This window comes from Glycine max, chromosome 4, assembly GCF_000004515.6.
Source record: "Glycine max cultivar Williams 82 chromosome 4, Glycine_max_v4.0, whole genome shotgun sequence".
Taxonomy (NCBI): Eukaryota; Viridiplantae; Streptophyta; class Magnoliopsida; order Fabales; family Fabaceae; genus Glycine; species Glycine max.
In genome coordinates, this window is record NC_016091.4 from 11,282,094 (window position 1) to 11,294,330 (window position 12,237).

The 12,237-nt window shown below is 30.3% G+C and overlaps 1 long non-coding RNA gene across 2 annotated transcripts in view; it reads left to right on the forward strand.

The window, feature by feature from the left end:
• The window catches only part of LOC106798621 (uncharacterized), an 18,016-nt gene extending 11,888 nt beyond the window's left edge, over positions 1–6,128 (forward strand). For both annotated transcript variants that reach the window (XR_003266750.2, XR_005891245.1), the window contains 3 exons: positions 291–369; positions 5,322–5,659; positions 5,733–6,128. This is a non-coding gene — a long non-coding RNA (uncharacterized lncRNA). The remainder of the gene's footprint in view (positions 1–290; positions 370–5,321; positions 5,660–5,732) is intronic.
• The last annotated feature ends 6,109 nt before the right edge of the window (positions 6,129–12,237 follow it).

Below are 12,237 nucleotides of genomic sequence, written 5' to 3' on the forward strand. Positions count from 1 at the left end.
GTCTGTGTGAGACAATGTGTCATTTTTACGTATTCCTTTTTCAAAAATATCTCTCTATTTTTTGCTGATTTCTTTTTGTTTCTCTTCTATTCTTTTTTTTTAAATATCTTCTGTCATTTTTGCTACAAAGAGTTGTTGCTGATTTTTTACATCCTCTCCATCTTCCATTTTCATTCCTCTCCATTCCTCTTCATATTCATATTCCATTTTATTTCTATTTTTGTTTTGGTTCCATTTTCGTTTATCTCACTGTCTGTTCATTGTTTTTAATGAATTGCTATTGCATGCAGAGAAGGTGGAAGAAGACATTGAAGCTGCCATTTTTTACTCCAAAAAGCTTCCATTTTTATCTGATTTTTATGTTAAAAGGTTTGTCTCCTTTGTTTCTCTGTCTACATGTTCATTTTCTTTGTTTCTTTGTTTCTCCATCTTCCTTTTTCGTTCCTCTCCATTCATCTTCCTTCATATTCTGTTTTCTTTGTTTCTTTGTTTCTCTAACTTCCATTTGCGTTCGTCTTCATTCCTCTTCATATTCCGTTTTACTCCTATTTTTGTTTTAGTTCCATTTTTGTTTATCTCGTTGCATGTTATTTGTTTTTTATGAATCGTTATTGTATGTAGAGAAGGTGGAAGGAGACACTAAAACTGCCATTTTTAACTCCAAAAACCTTCGATTTTTATCTGATTTTTTATCTCAAACAGGATTCTTTTCTTTGTTTCTCTATCTACAAGTTCGTTTTCTTTATTTGTTTTCTTTATATTCCGTTTGACTTTTGTTTTCGTTTTGGTTCCATTTTTGTTTATGTCATTGCATGTTGATTGTTTTTCATGAATCAGTATTGTATGCAGACAAGGTTGAAAAAGACACTATACCTATCATTTTTACTTCAAATATTACACTAAGTAACATAATATTATCATTATCTTCATATCCTAATGGAATAGTCTCATTAATTTGAAGATCATGACCATTTTCATACTCCAACAAAATATTTAAAATTGATTGGCAAAAATTAATTGGCAAGTACCTATTAATGGAAAGGGTTTTTTCAATTTTCCTAACGTTTTTGTTTCATTTTTAAATTGGCAGTATAATATTTAAAGCTGATTGCAAGCTCCTTTTACTTCCAAAATCACGAATTTGCTATAAATTAAAATAGAGAAAGAACAAAATGTGATAAACAAAATACTCTTCACTATATCTGTCTTTCCTTCATAAATCGGGTTTATAATAGTGGAATCAATTTTCGTAACTTCGTTATTATCAAAACAAAAAGATCATATCATACTTTTAATGAAAAAAAATTCATACGAAAGTGAAATGAATAAAATTACTAATATTAAATAACTCAGTGTAACTAATATAAAAAATATGTTTTCAATTTACGTTTTTCAGCAAATTGTAAACAATAAAATGCATTACCTGGAAATCATAATGATTAAATTACAACTTTAAACTGTCAAAACAAAGTAACATAAAATTTTTTCCATCAATCAAAATGGGGTCATCATCACTCTATTTTTATATCCGACAATTAGAAAGCGATACGTGTGGCTTGGTGGTACTAGAAAAAAAAACATCAGCATGTGAGAAAGGTGTAAGCACTGAGCAAAATAAAAAAATAATAAATAAAATTACACATGGATTGAAGTGAGAAAAGAAAGATTGGAGAATTTATTATTTTTTATTGGACAAAATTAATTGGCAAAAATTAATTGGCTAGTACCTATTAATGGAAAGATTTTTTCCAAATATTACACTATCAATTTTACCATATTATTCAAATCAACTTTAATTTTCTATTTATTTTTAAATTGACAGTATAATATTTAAAGCTGATTGCAAGCTCCTTTTACTTCCAAAATCACGAATTTTCTATAAATTAAAATAGAGAAAGAACAAAATGTGATAAACAAAATACTCTTCACTATATGTGCCTTTCCTTCATAAATCGGGTTTATAATAGCGGAATCAATTTTCGTAACTTCGTTATTATCAAAATAAAAGGATCATATCATACTTTTAATGAAAGAAAAAAAATTTCATACGAAAGTGAAATGAATAAAATTACTAATATTAAATAACTCAGTGTAACTAATATAAAAAATGTGTTTTCAATTTATGTTTTTCAGCAAATTGTAAACAATAAAATGCATTACTTGTAAATCATAATGATTAAATTACAACTTTAAACTGTCAAAACAAAGTAACATAAAAATTTCTCCATCAATCAAAATGGGGTCATCATCACTCTATTTTTATATGCAACTTCTTTTCAAATATTACACTATCAATTTTACCAAATGGACAATATAATATTTAAAGCTGATTGATATGAAAATCTTGACGGAGGCAAAAGAGATGGAGGAGAGAGAATTCGTTATTATCAAAACAAAAAGATCATATCATACTTTTAATGGAAAAACAAATTTCATACGAAAGTGAAATTAATAAAATTACTAATATTAAATAACTCAATGTAACTAATATAAAAAATATGTTTTCAATTTACGTTTTTCAGTAAATTGTAAACAATAAAATGCATTATCTGGAAATCATAATGATTAAATTACAACTTTAAACTGTCAAAACAAAGTAACATGAAAAATTTTCCATCAATCAAAATGGGGTCATCATCACTCTATTTTTATATCCGACAATTAGAAAGCGATACATGTGGCTTGGTGGTACTGGAAAAAAACATCAGCATGTGAGGAAGGTGTAAGCACTGAGCAAAATAAAAAAATAATAAATAAAATTACACGTGGATTAAAGTGAGAAAAGAAAGATTGGAGAGTTTATTATTTTTTATTGGAAAAAATTAATTGGCAAAAATTAATTGGCAAGTACCTATTAATGGAAAGGTTTTTTTCCAAATATTACACTATCAATTTTACCATATTATTCAAATCAGCTTTAATTTTCTATTTATTTTTGTCGTAATCATTGTCAATTTATTAACATTAACATTTAATTATTAAAGGTTCCATTTTTATCTATTTTTTTCCCATTTCTTTCTGTCTAATTTTGATTTGTTTTTGTTGTCAATGTTTTCTTTGTTTCTTTATTTTTTACAGTGTAAAAGCTTAAATGTTTTTAGTTTGCCTCTATTGCATGCACATCTGGTAGAATAACACACTACATGTGCAGTTTTTATCTGGAAACTCCACGAGTCCAGGTTTGATTTTTTGGTTCATGATTAAAATTTCATATTCATCAAAAAGTTTTGGCTTTTGTCTTTTTTTGGGTTTTATGATTTTTCCCGCTTCAATCCAAGTGTTATGCCCGTGTTTGCTTTTATTTCTTTTCCTCTTCCCATTATTTTGCCCCTCCCTCCATGTGTCCTGCCCGGGTTTTCCCATCTCTTCTTTTCCCATTGCCATTCCATCCTCATTCTCACTTCGTTCACCCTTTTCCATTCCCATTCTCTTCTGATCCCTTCCTCTCACTCCTCATTTTTTCTAAAGAGAGAAAAGGTTGTAACAGACACAAAGAAAGAAGAGAAAGATAAAAAAAAAAAAAGTGGTAACGTAATTTCATGAGAGAGATAAAGAGGAGACAAGGGAAAACGTAGTTGCAACACCTGGCACTGAGGAGGGATTTTTTTGGGAGATAAATGAATTATTAATTAATTACAAAAAGGAAATGCTGTTGGAGCTTCTACACCTTGCCTTGCATTTTCGGTTTGTATTTGTATCATAGGTTAATTTTTAAAAAAATGGTTTTTTACAGCCCAGAATCTTAGGTTTGTCTTATACGCTTTTTAAACATCTAAGGTTGCGATTTTTAAAACCAAATCTATGATTTTTATGCCTGCTTCCACCATTACATTACATTATTATTTATTTGAATTAGTTGTTAAAAACCATCTAATTTGGTAAAAAATCTTTGTTTCATACCAAAAAATTAGTCTTCTCAGATTATTTATTTATTTTATTATATATATAATATATAATATATAACATAATTACTTTGTTAACACCTGTCATATTAAATACATGCTGATTATTTTTTGCTCATATATTTCTTTCACTGCATTTTTATAAATATCAATATTGGTCGTGGACATTCAGTAAACAAAAAAAATAAAATAAAATTAGTCACAATGATTCAGATGACTCTCCACCTCCAATCTTGTCATACTCCATTGAATGCTCCACAATTCTCAAACCTCTCCGTATTCTGCCCCTTACACATTTTCACCAACCACTGTGTCACTTCAACATTTATTCTTTATAGGCCACTTCTTCAGCAGATATTCAATGTTCATTCCTTGAACAAAAAATACTAAAACAGCTCAGAGAATGCCTTCAGAGTTATCGACTGACTCAACCAAGACAAGCACCAATTCTGATTCATCAACAGCTACAAGCAAGGTGCATGTGAAACCAATTACTCGCTTACTCTCTCAAAATATTTTGAACATTGCTTATTCTTTGTTTTCCTGGATTTTTTCCATTTCTGCTTCGTACACTCTTTCTCTCCTGCATTTTTTCCATTTCTTATTCTCTTCTATTCCCGTTCTCACTCCATTCACTCTTTCACTCCATTCACATGAGTTTTTGTTTTGCTTCCTGCTGGCTTAGCTTTTTGTTTTGTATTTTACTTCCTTTTCATTCTCGGCCCCTTGCATGTAATTGTTTTTTTTTTTTGTTATTTAAATTTTTTATTTGGTTTTTATGTATATTGCTTTCGACTGTTCAACCTGAAAAAATGCGTGACCTTTGTCATACCTACCTTTTCTTTGTCTCCTGTTATTCTGATCTAGCTATGGAACCAAGCCTTCTTTCTTCCTTTATGTTTTGAATGCATGCACGGATATATTTTGACCCATTACTTTTGTCAACTGTTATAAAGATTGTTTTGTTTATTTTTTGCCAACAGACAATGAATACACAATTTCCTTTGTTATTTGATTGTTAATCTACATTCCAGTCGAAAGATACTTTATGTCAGCATCCTGTTAAGTTTGGCATGAGTATCACCCTAAAAGTTTGATCCAAAAGATTAAAGGCACATTTACAGCAGTAAGAATGCTGCAAAATGAAACCTTTATGTCACAAACAATGTACATACAACTTTTTTTCATTTTAATATGTTGTTGTCATTCTCCACATATTTTAGACGTTCATATTTCAGTGCCATACTTGATTTTCATTTTTCCATTTCCTCTCACTGTAGATTGAATATCCAACTCACACTAATCCATTAATCCTATAGTTCACTGTAGTATTCCACAATGATATGGTAATGTTACATACTAATTGTTTTTATTCTTCATGTTGTTTCATATTTGCTTTCTTGCTATAATTATTTGCAGGGCATTATAGAAGTGCCCACTTTTTACCACCAACAATGGGCGCCAGAATACCCTGAGTTTGTCAACTTTAGATATGATGGAACAAATACCAAATTAGGCTAAGGCAACGTCGGGCAAAAGTCTACTTTGCGGAAGGGCTGAAAAAATTCAGAAAAGATTTATCAATTTACGAATCTATGATCATTAAATTCTTGGCATGCAACAACAAATCCATGTTTGATCTTTATTTTGTTCCCTCACTGGAATGCCAAACTTGCGGAAGGCCAGAAGTTATGTCAAGACAACATATTTGGACACTTGAAATCACACAATCAATTCTTGGTGCACCAGGACCACTGGTAACAATGAAAACCTCTTCAATGTTGCTTATTAATTCATGCTTATATATCATGCTATTTTTTTCCCATGCAGAGACTCTCCAATTGTGCCATGACACATGTAAATGCCTGCGATCAACACATGACCATTCTCAGGAGATTTGGACCTCCATTACAGTGGAATGTTGTGGTGGTTGATGGTGGAGTTAGGTGCAGATATGTTGTCCAACCATGGTATCAATTCCTTGCTGATAATGATTTCTCCCATGGTGATGAAGTCTCCTTCTATTACAGGACCATTGATAAAATATAGGAAATTGTCATCCACCGAAGAAAGAATTGGGAGTATTAGAGTTAGCTTATGCACTTTGATTTTTCTATCTTTTTGTCTTTTATGAACATTTTGTCAATTACATGGTCTCTTTCTTATTTACTTATTTGACTTTGAACATCAGATATATTATAAATGTTTAATCTTTTTTATTTTGCATATTAGCTTAAATTTTATTTCTCTTTTACACATCAGTATTGGTTCATAAAAATATTTTTATTTTGTTTTCTGCTAGAGTTAAACGTCCTATGCATGGAGTATATTTCTGATGCAGTTGAGATGTATTCCACATAAATTTTGGCTTTCAAATTTTGTTTTGTCATATGACATTGCTAAGGAATGTATCAGTGAGTTTTGAGTTTTCATGATTTGAATTTGAATGAAATGAGTCTGTTTTATTTAATTTGTTATATTAGTAATTTATAACTGTTGTACTACGAATTTATTGTTTAGTAAACTGAACATTGTTGATGGAGGGATATTGTTGTCTACTCTGCTCATCTTACGCATTCCCTGCTATGCTCATCTTACACATTCCCTGCTATGCTCATCTCATATTTATTTGCTGCTTATTCCCGTGCTTATGTTTTACAGACCATGTAATATCCATGTTCTGTTTTCAGATTTACTTGATCAGAAAAAAAAACTTATCCCACCATGCTGTGACCTTTCAATATTTTTGCTTCTAATTATTGAACATTTTAGTTTTTTAAAGTTACGGGGAAAAGTTTTTTGTTTTTTCCTAACCTTTGTGTTTTGCATTTTCGTTTCCCACAAAATTACCCTTCTTCACTAAATAAGAAAGCCAATAGTAACATAAGCAATGGATTCTCTCATTCCCGTCCTGCATTTGGAAAACAACAACACAAAGTAAACAAAAAGAAATAAAATATACAAAAAATTAAAGATTAAACAAAAATTGTTGATTTTTAAAGATATAAAAACCAAATATTTATATTTTGCAATAAAGAGATCATAGTTGTGAATTTCTAAAAATAGAATAATCAAATGTTTTAATTATAAAATAAAGAGATCAAATTGTAGATTAAATAAAATTAAAAAAAAATTGCATTTAAGTTTACCAATTTTTAACTATTAAAATGCTATATGTTTAAATTAATTTAAGCTGCATATTTTTTTACATTCAAATTGCTAGAATAATTTTTTAACTTTAAATTACAAAGAACATTAACTTTGCGTCCCGTAATCATATACATAACTAAAATTGTTCTAAAACATTATTTTTTATAAATGATTATAATTTTTTTTTTCTGAATTAGATTAAAATTTATTTAGGATAAGAAAAGGTTATTTTTAAATAATATTATTTATAGAGATTACAAAATTATTTAACATAAAAACAAATTATTTTTATAGATTGAAACATTTTTTAAAACAAAGACTAGAACATTATTTTTTTATAAGTGTAAATTATCTTTTATAATGAAAATATTACTTTCATATGCCCACTAAATTTTTTTTAAAACAAACACTACAAAATTATTTTACAAAAAATTATTTTTTTTAAGTTTCAATTATCTTTTACAATGAAAATATTACTTTCATATGTCTATTAATTATGAAAATTTAGTCCCTCTTCACAATAAAATACATCTAAAATAAATTTTTTCCTACAAAACTACAATATTTTTTAATTTATTTCCTATGTTTCTTTTATATAATTTAAATCAATTTTAAAATGTTTTCAACACAATCAACTCTTGATACAAATTATCTTTATGTTATATACAAATAGCACTCTGACAAATAGTATTTATGTCACTTACACTAAAATTATATAAACAACACTCTGACAAATATTATTTATGTCACTTACAGTCTAATGATACAAACAACACCCTGACAAATAGTATTTATTTCGCTTACAGTAAAATACCGACCCGTGCATCGCACAGGCACTTCATTAGTTTAATAAAAGAGAAGTCCCTGGAAAAGCCTATTGTGCCCCTATCTAGAATTGCGACACATGTCACTTTTTTCGGTTTTTTGATCATTTTGCCCCTTTAATTTTTTTGCACCTTTTTTTCTGTTGTCCTCGCCACGTGTCGCGTTGCATGTGCAGTTTCGAACATATGTCACTCTCTGATTGACGGATTTCAACTCCCCATTTAATTTCACTTAATAATTGAAACTCTCTTCTCTCTCCCCGTTTCTCTTTCTCTTCTTCAATCTTCTCCACGTTACTCTCCCTTCCTCAATCTTCTCTTTCTCTTCCTCAATCTTCTCCACGTTACTCTCTATTCCTCAATCTTCTCTTTCTCCGTCTTTCTCTTTCTCTTCCTCAATCTTCTCTCTTTTTCTTTTATCTTTTATCTTTCTATTTCTGAATCTTTTCCTTCAAATCTCTTTGAAGTTTTCGTGGTTCTCTGAATCATGGAGATGGAACAGTATCAATGATTATGCAGAATCTCTCTTTCAGGTTCATGATGCCTCTTCTCTATTATTATTATTATTATTATTATTATTATTATTATTATTATTATTCAGAGGCTTCATCGCTGAGAAGAGATGCGCTCCTCTAATGCTCTGTTTGGCGTGCGTTCTTTTTTATTCTTTTTATTTAACATTAGATCACTGTTATTTACGATTGAGTTTATGGATTGTCGTTTTGACGCATTTTGGTGTGTTTCGTGTGCAGATGGCACTCTGCTGGAACCTTTGACAAGGGCACAAAGACTAGTGGACCCTTCGGACATTGCTATTAGGCTTTTGGAGCCACTCAAGGCGGAGTTCCCTATTTTGAGCTATGCCGATTTCTACCCGGTGATGAGTTTTTTGTCTTTGGTGTTTGTGCGCTTAATGCTGTGTTTGTGTTGACACAGTTGGCTGGCGTTGTTGTCGTTGAGGTCACGGATGGACCTGAAGTTCCATTCCACCCTGGAAGAGAGGTATAATATCGCAAGTTTTTAGTTTTTATTTGATTTGATTATGCTTATTGTATATAATAATAATAATAATAATAATAATAATAATAATAATAATAATAATAATAATAATAATAATAATATTGGAATTGTACTACTTTATCCATGTATCACAAGATTCAAAGTGATCTACAATTCATCACATGATACAAAATTGGTTTTTCCTATGTCTAAGTTGGTTTTGATATTGATATTCTCTGCTGCAGCCAACCCAAATAGGAAACCAACTCAACATAACAACAATGGGAGAAGTTACATGTTTCCTTTTTCAAATACTAGCACTTCGGAGGCTTAACAACAACTATGCTCTCAACTTTGCAGTTGATAGATACACATGCAACATTTGTTAATGCAAATACCATTCAACTACCTGTGTATATGATCATACTTGATACTACAGAGAAATTATTTCTTTTGGATAGGCAATAATGGTTGTTATGACTACCATTAAGAGTATATTGTTGTCACTGTTATTTTTTTTGTTTGTTATTTTCATGCAATTCAGGTGGAAATGGAACTTACCAAATAGTTTGGTCAGAAACAAATTAAGTATGTGAGAGTATGTACCATCAATATAGTCGCCAATGTGGCTTTCAATTTTTCTTCTTCTCTGTTTTCAAGGTTTGGTTTAACTTCTACATCAATATGTAGGAACCATATATTCAATGTTTAATTATACACATGCACAGATTATACCTAAATCATATATGAATCCATTGTAATTGGTTTTACTTTGTTGTTGTTGTTGTTATTAATTTGTCAGGTCTTGCGAGATGTGGAAAGAGTTGCAGATTAAGGTGGCTGAATTACCTAAGGCCAAACCTCAAAAGAGGAAACTACACCAAGGAAGAGGAGGAAACTATTATCAAGCTGCACCGACATCTAGGTAACAGGTGCGAAAATCTTTTCCCAGCTAGAATTACCGCTACACAAGCTTGAAAAGAGTTATGAAATTGTAAATCCTATTTTTTAATTTTAAGGGAGTTTAGTGGAAATTAAATAAGAGGGAGAGAGGGAAATAAAAAAAGTGATAAATGTAATAAACAATGTGATACAAAGTAAAGAGAGAATGAGATTGAAAAAGAAAATCAAAGTATAAATAAAATGAAAAAAAAAGTAAGTGCATATATATTTATAATAATTTTTGAGCTTGAAACCAACCAAATTGTTGTTAAAGAGTGAAAGCAGCAGGCTCAAATGCTCTTTCATAACTAAAACTACCAAACATATTTACTTAATTATAAGATAAAAAATAGTTGTGGTTGACCCTTCAGAACTTCCAAAGCAAACTTATCAAGGTTTAGCAATTCTTATCTACCAAACGAATTAGCAGTTTTTATATGTTTTGGCTATTCCTTTTATTAGGTATGCAACGGAGCATAGATGTGGAGTAGTTGTTAAAGGACCAAATCTGAGTGGAAATATATCAGGAACAGAGCCATTGAAGGACAACCACATACTTTTGAAAGCAGAAGCTTTAGATGATTCCCATGAACCAAGTAATATTGCTGTTGTTGTTAATGAGTTGTCCAAGGAAATAACAAAAAATTTGGTTTCTCATCCTGTGAATGCTAAATGTACTGCAGAAGGGAAGAGCATAGCAAATGTAGTCCTTTTAAGAGGTTGTGGCATTCAAATTGAGGTCTGTTCTTTCAGTTTATTTCATAATTGATACATTATCTTTCAAGCAGTTAACTGATGCTTAAAGGAAAAACCAAACTGTGATACTTCATAACCCATTTATGTATTCTACTACTTCAAAGGAAAGCACATCAAATATGTAGCAATCATTAGAAATAAAATAATATAGAATTGTATGTTTTGCAGTTTTGAGTTTCCCATCTTTTTAGCATGATAGTATGTTGCTTTTTTAATTTTTAATATTGTTGACTTTCAAAAGGAGGTGACTGAGATTTTGAGTTTGGCCACAGAAGTGGTTTTTTTTGTAACTTCAGCATTCTCTATATAGTCCCAAAATACTTGGATAAAAAGTTAAATGGCAGTTGGTCTGTCAAAAGATGATATTGAATCCAGGAAAAGTAAAATGGGCATACAAAAATTAAGCATTCCTAGACTCTTAGAATATGAGACCACAACACAATATTAGAGTTAACTCTTGCATCTTTTTTTCTTAGAATGTTGCTCCTTCATTTCTCCTTCTTTTTACCCTGTTCTAGCCTTCTAGGTTATATTTATTTATAAATCTTTGGATTACTTAATTTTGATGAGACCTTATATGGTATTACAGGAAATAGGTACATACCATTTTATGTGAGTTCGTTGCCCTGCTTGATATTGTTGGTTCTGCTTCTCCAGCATAGATATGATTTATTTGTTAAGAATGTAGTGGATTTAAACTTTCCAATTCAAAGTTAGTTTTCAAGTTTATGATTGGGTGAATGAAGTTGTAATTTTGAATAGGAAACTATAGAATTTAGAAGCATTATGTTGGTTGCTTTGTTATGCAGAGAATCACTGAGGGACAGAACAAAGTGGTAATTACTGATAAAATGTAGGCTAGGCTTCTATCTTCAACAAATCTGCCCAGCTTTACGATTGCTAAGACCGTCTCTGAAGAAAAAAGGGAAGAAGAAGCAAACGGTCATGTCCCTGAGTAAGGACATTGTTCAAATAACCATTTGGCTTAGAAAGAAGTCAACAACCTTTTTCATCCTGCTATATATGTACATGTTTATTGTATTCATTTTATCTTATATCTATTAGAAGCTTTGTTTGTCCTAGTAATCTGGCTTTGACCTTTGTCACAATTTACCTATATGACAAAGTTTTTGTGTAGCAGTTTAGGTTGAGTGACTCCATTATCAATAATCTAATTGATCGAATACATGTTTTTAGTTCATTAAACTGCTTGATTATCTTGAGTTTCACGTGAACCGTAGATTGTTTACAACTATATCTGTTGATTGTTAACACTTTTCCACTTCGCGCATGTTAATTAATTCTGCAAAAGTGTTAGCTATAGTATGTTGTTATCTTACTGACATTTAATTTTCACTACTTATAAGTTTGCTTTAATCAACGTTCTACACATGAAATTTTAGTTATGTGCCAACCTTTTTTGTTTTGTTATTAGACGTTGAACAAATTTTCATGTATAGCATTGGCTGGGATGTCTACTGAGTATCTTATATATGGATTTTTTAAAGGAGGTTTAGACGACATAAGAAAGGTTTATGCAACTTTTTACTTACTTTCTTAGTGACAACATTTGGAAAGCTCACATGGTATTGCCATTATTATTATATGATGTACGTGCTTCTTTTTCTTTTTCTTTCACTGCGGCTTGGTATCTAATTTTTTTT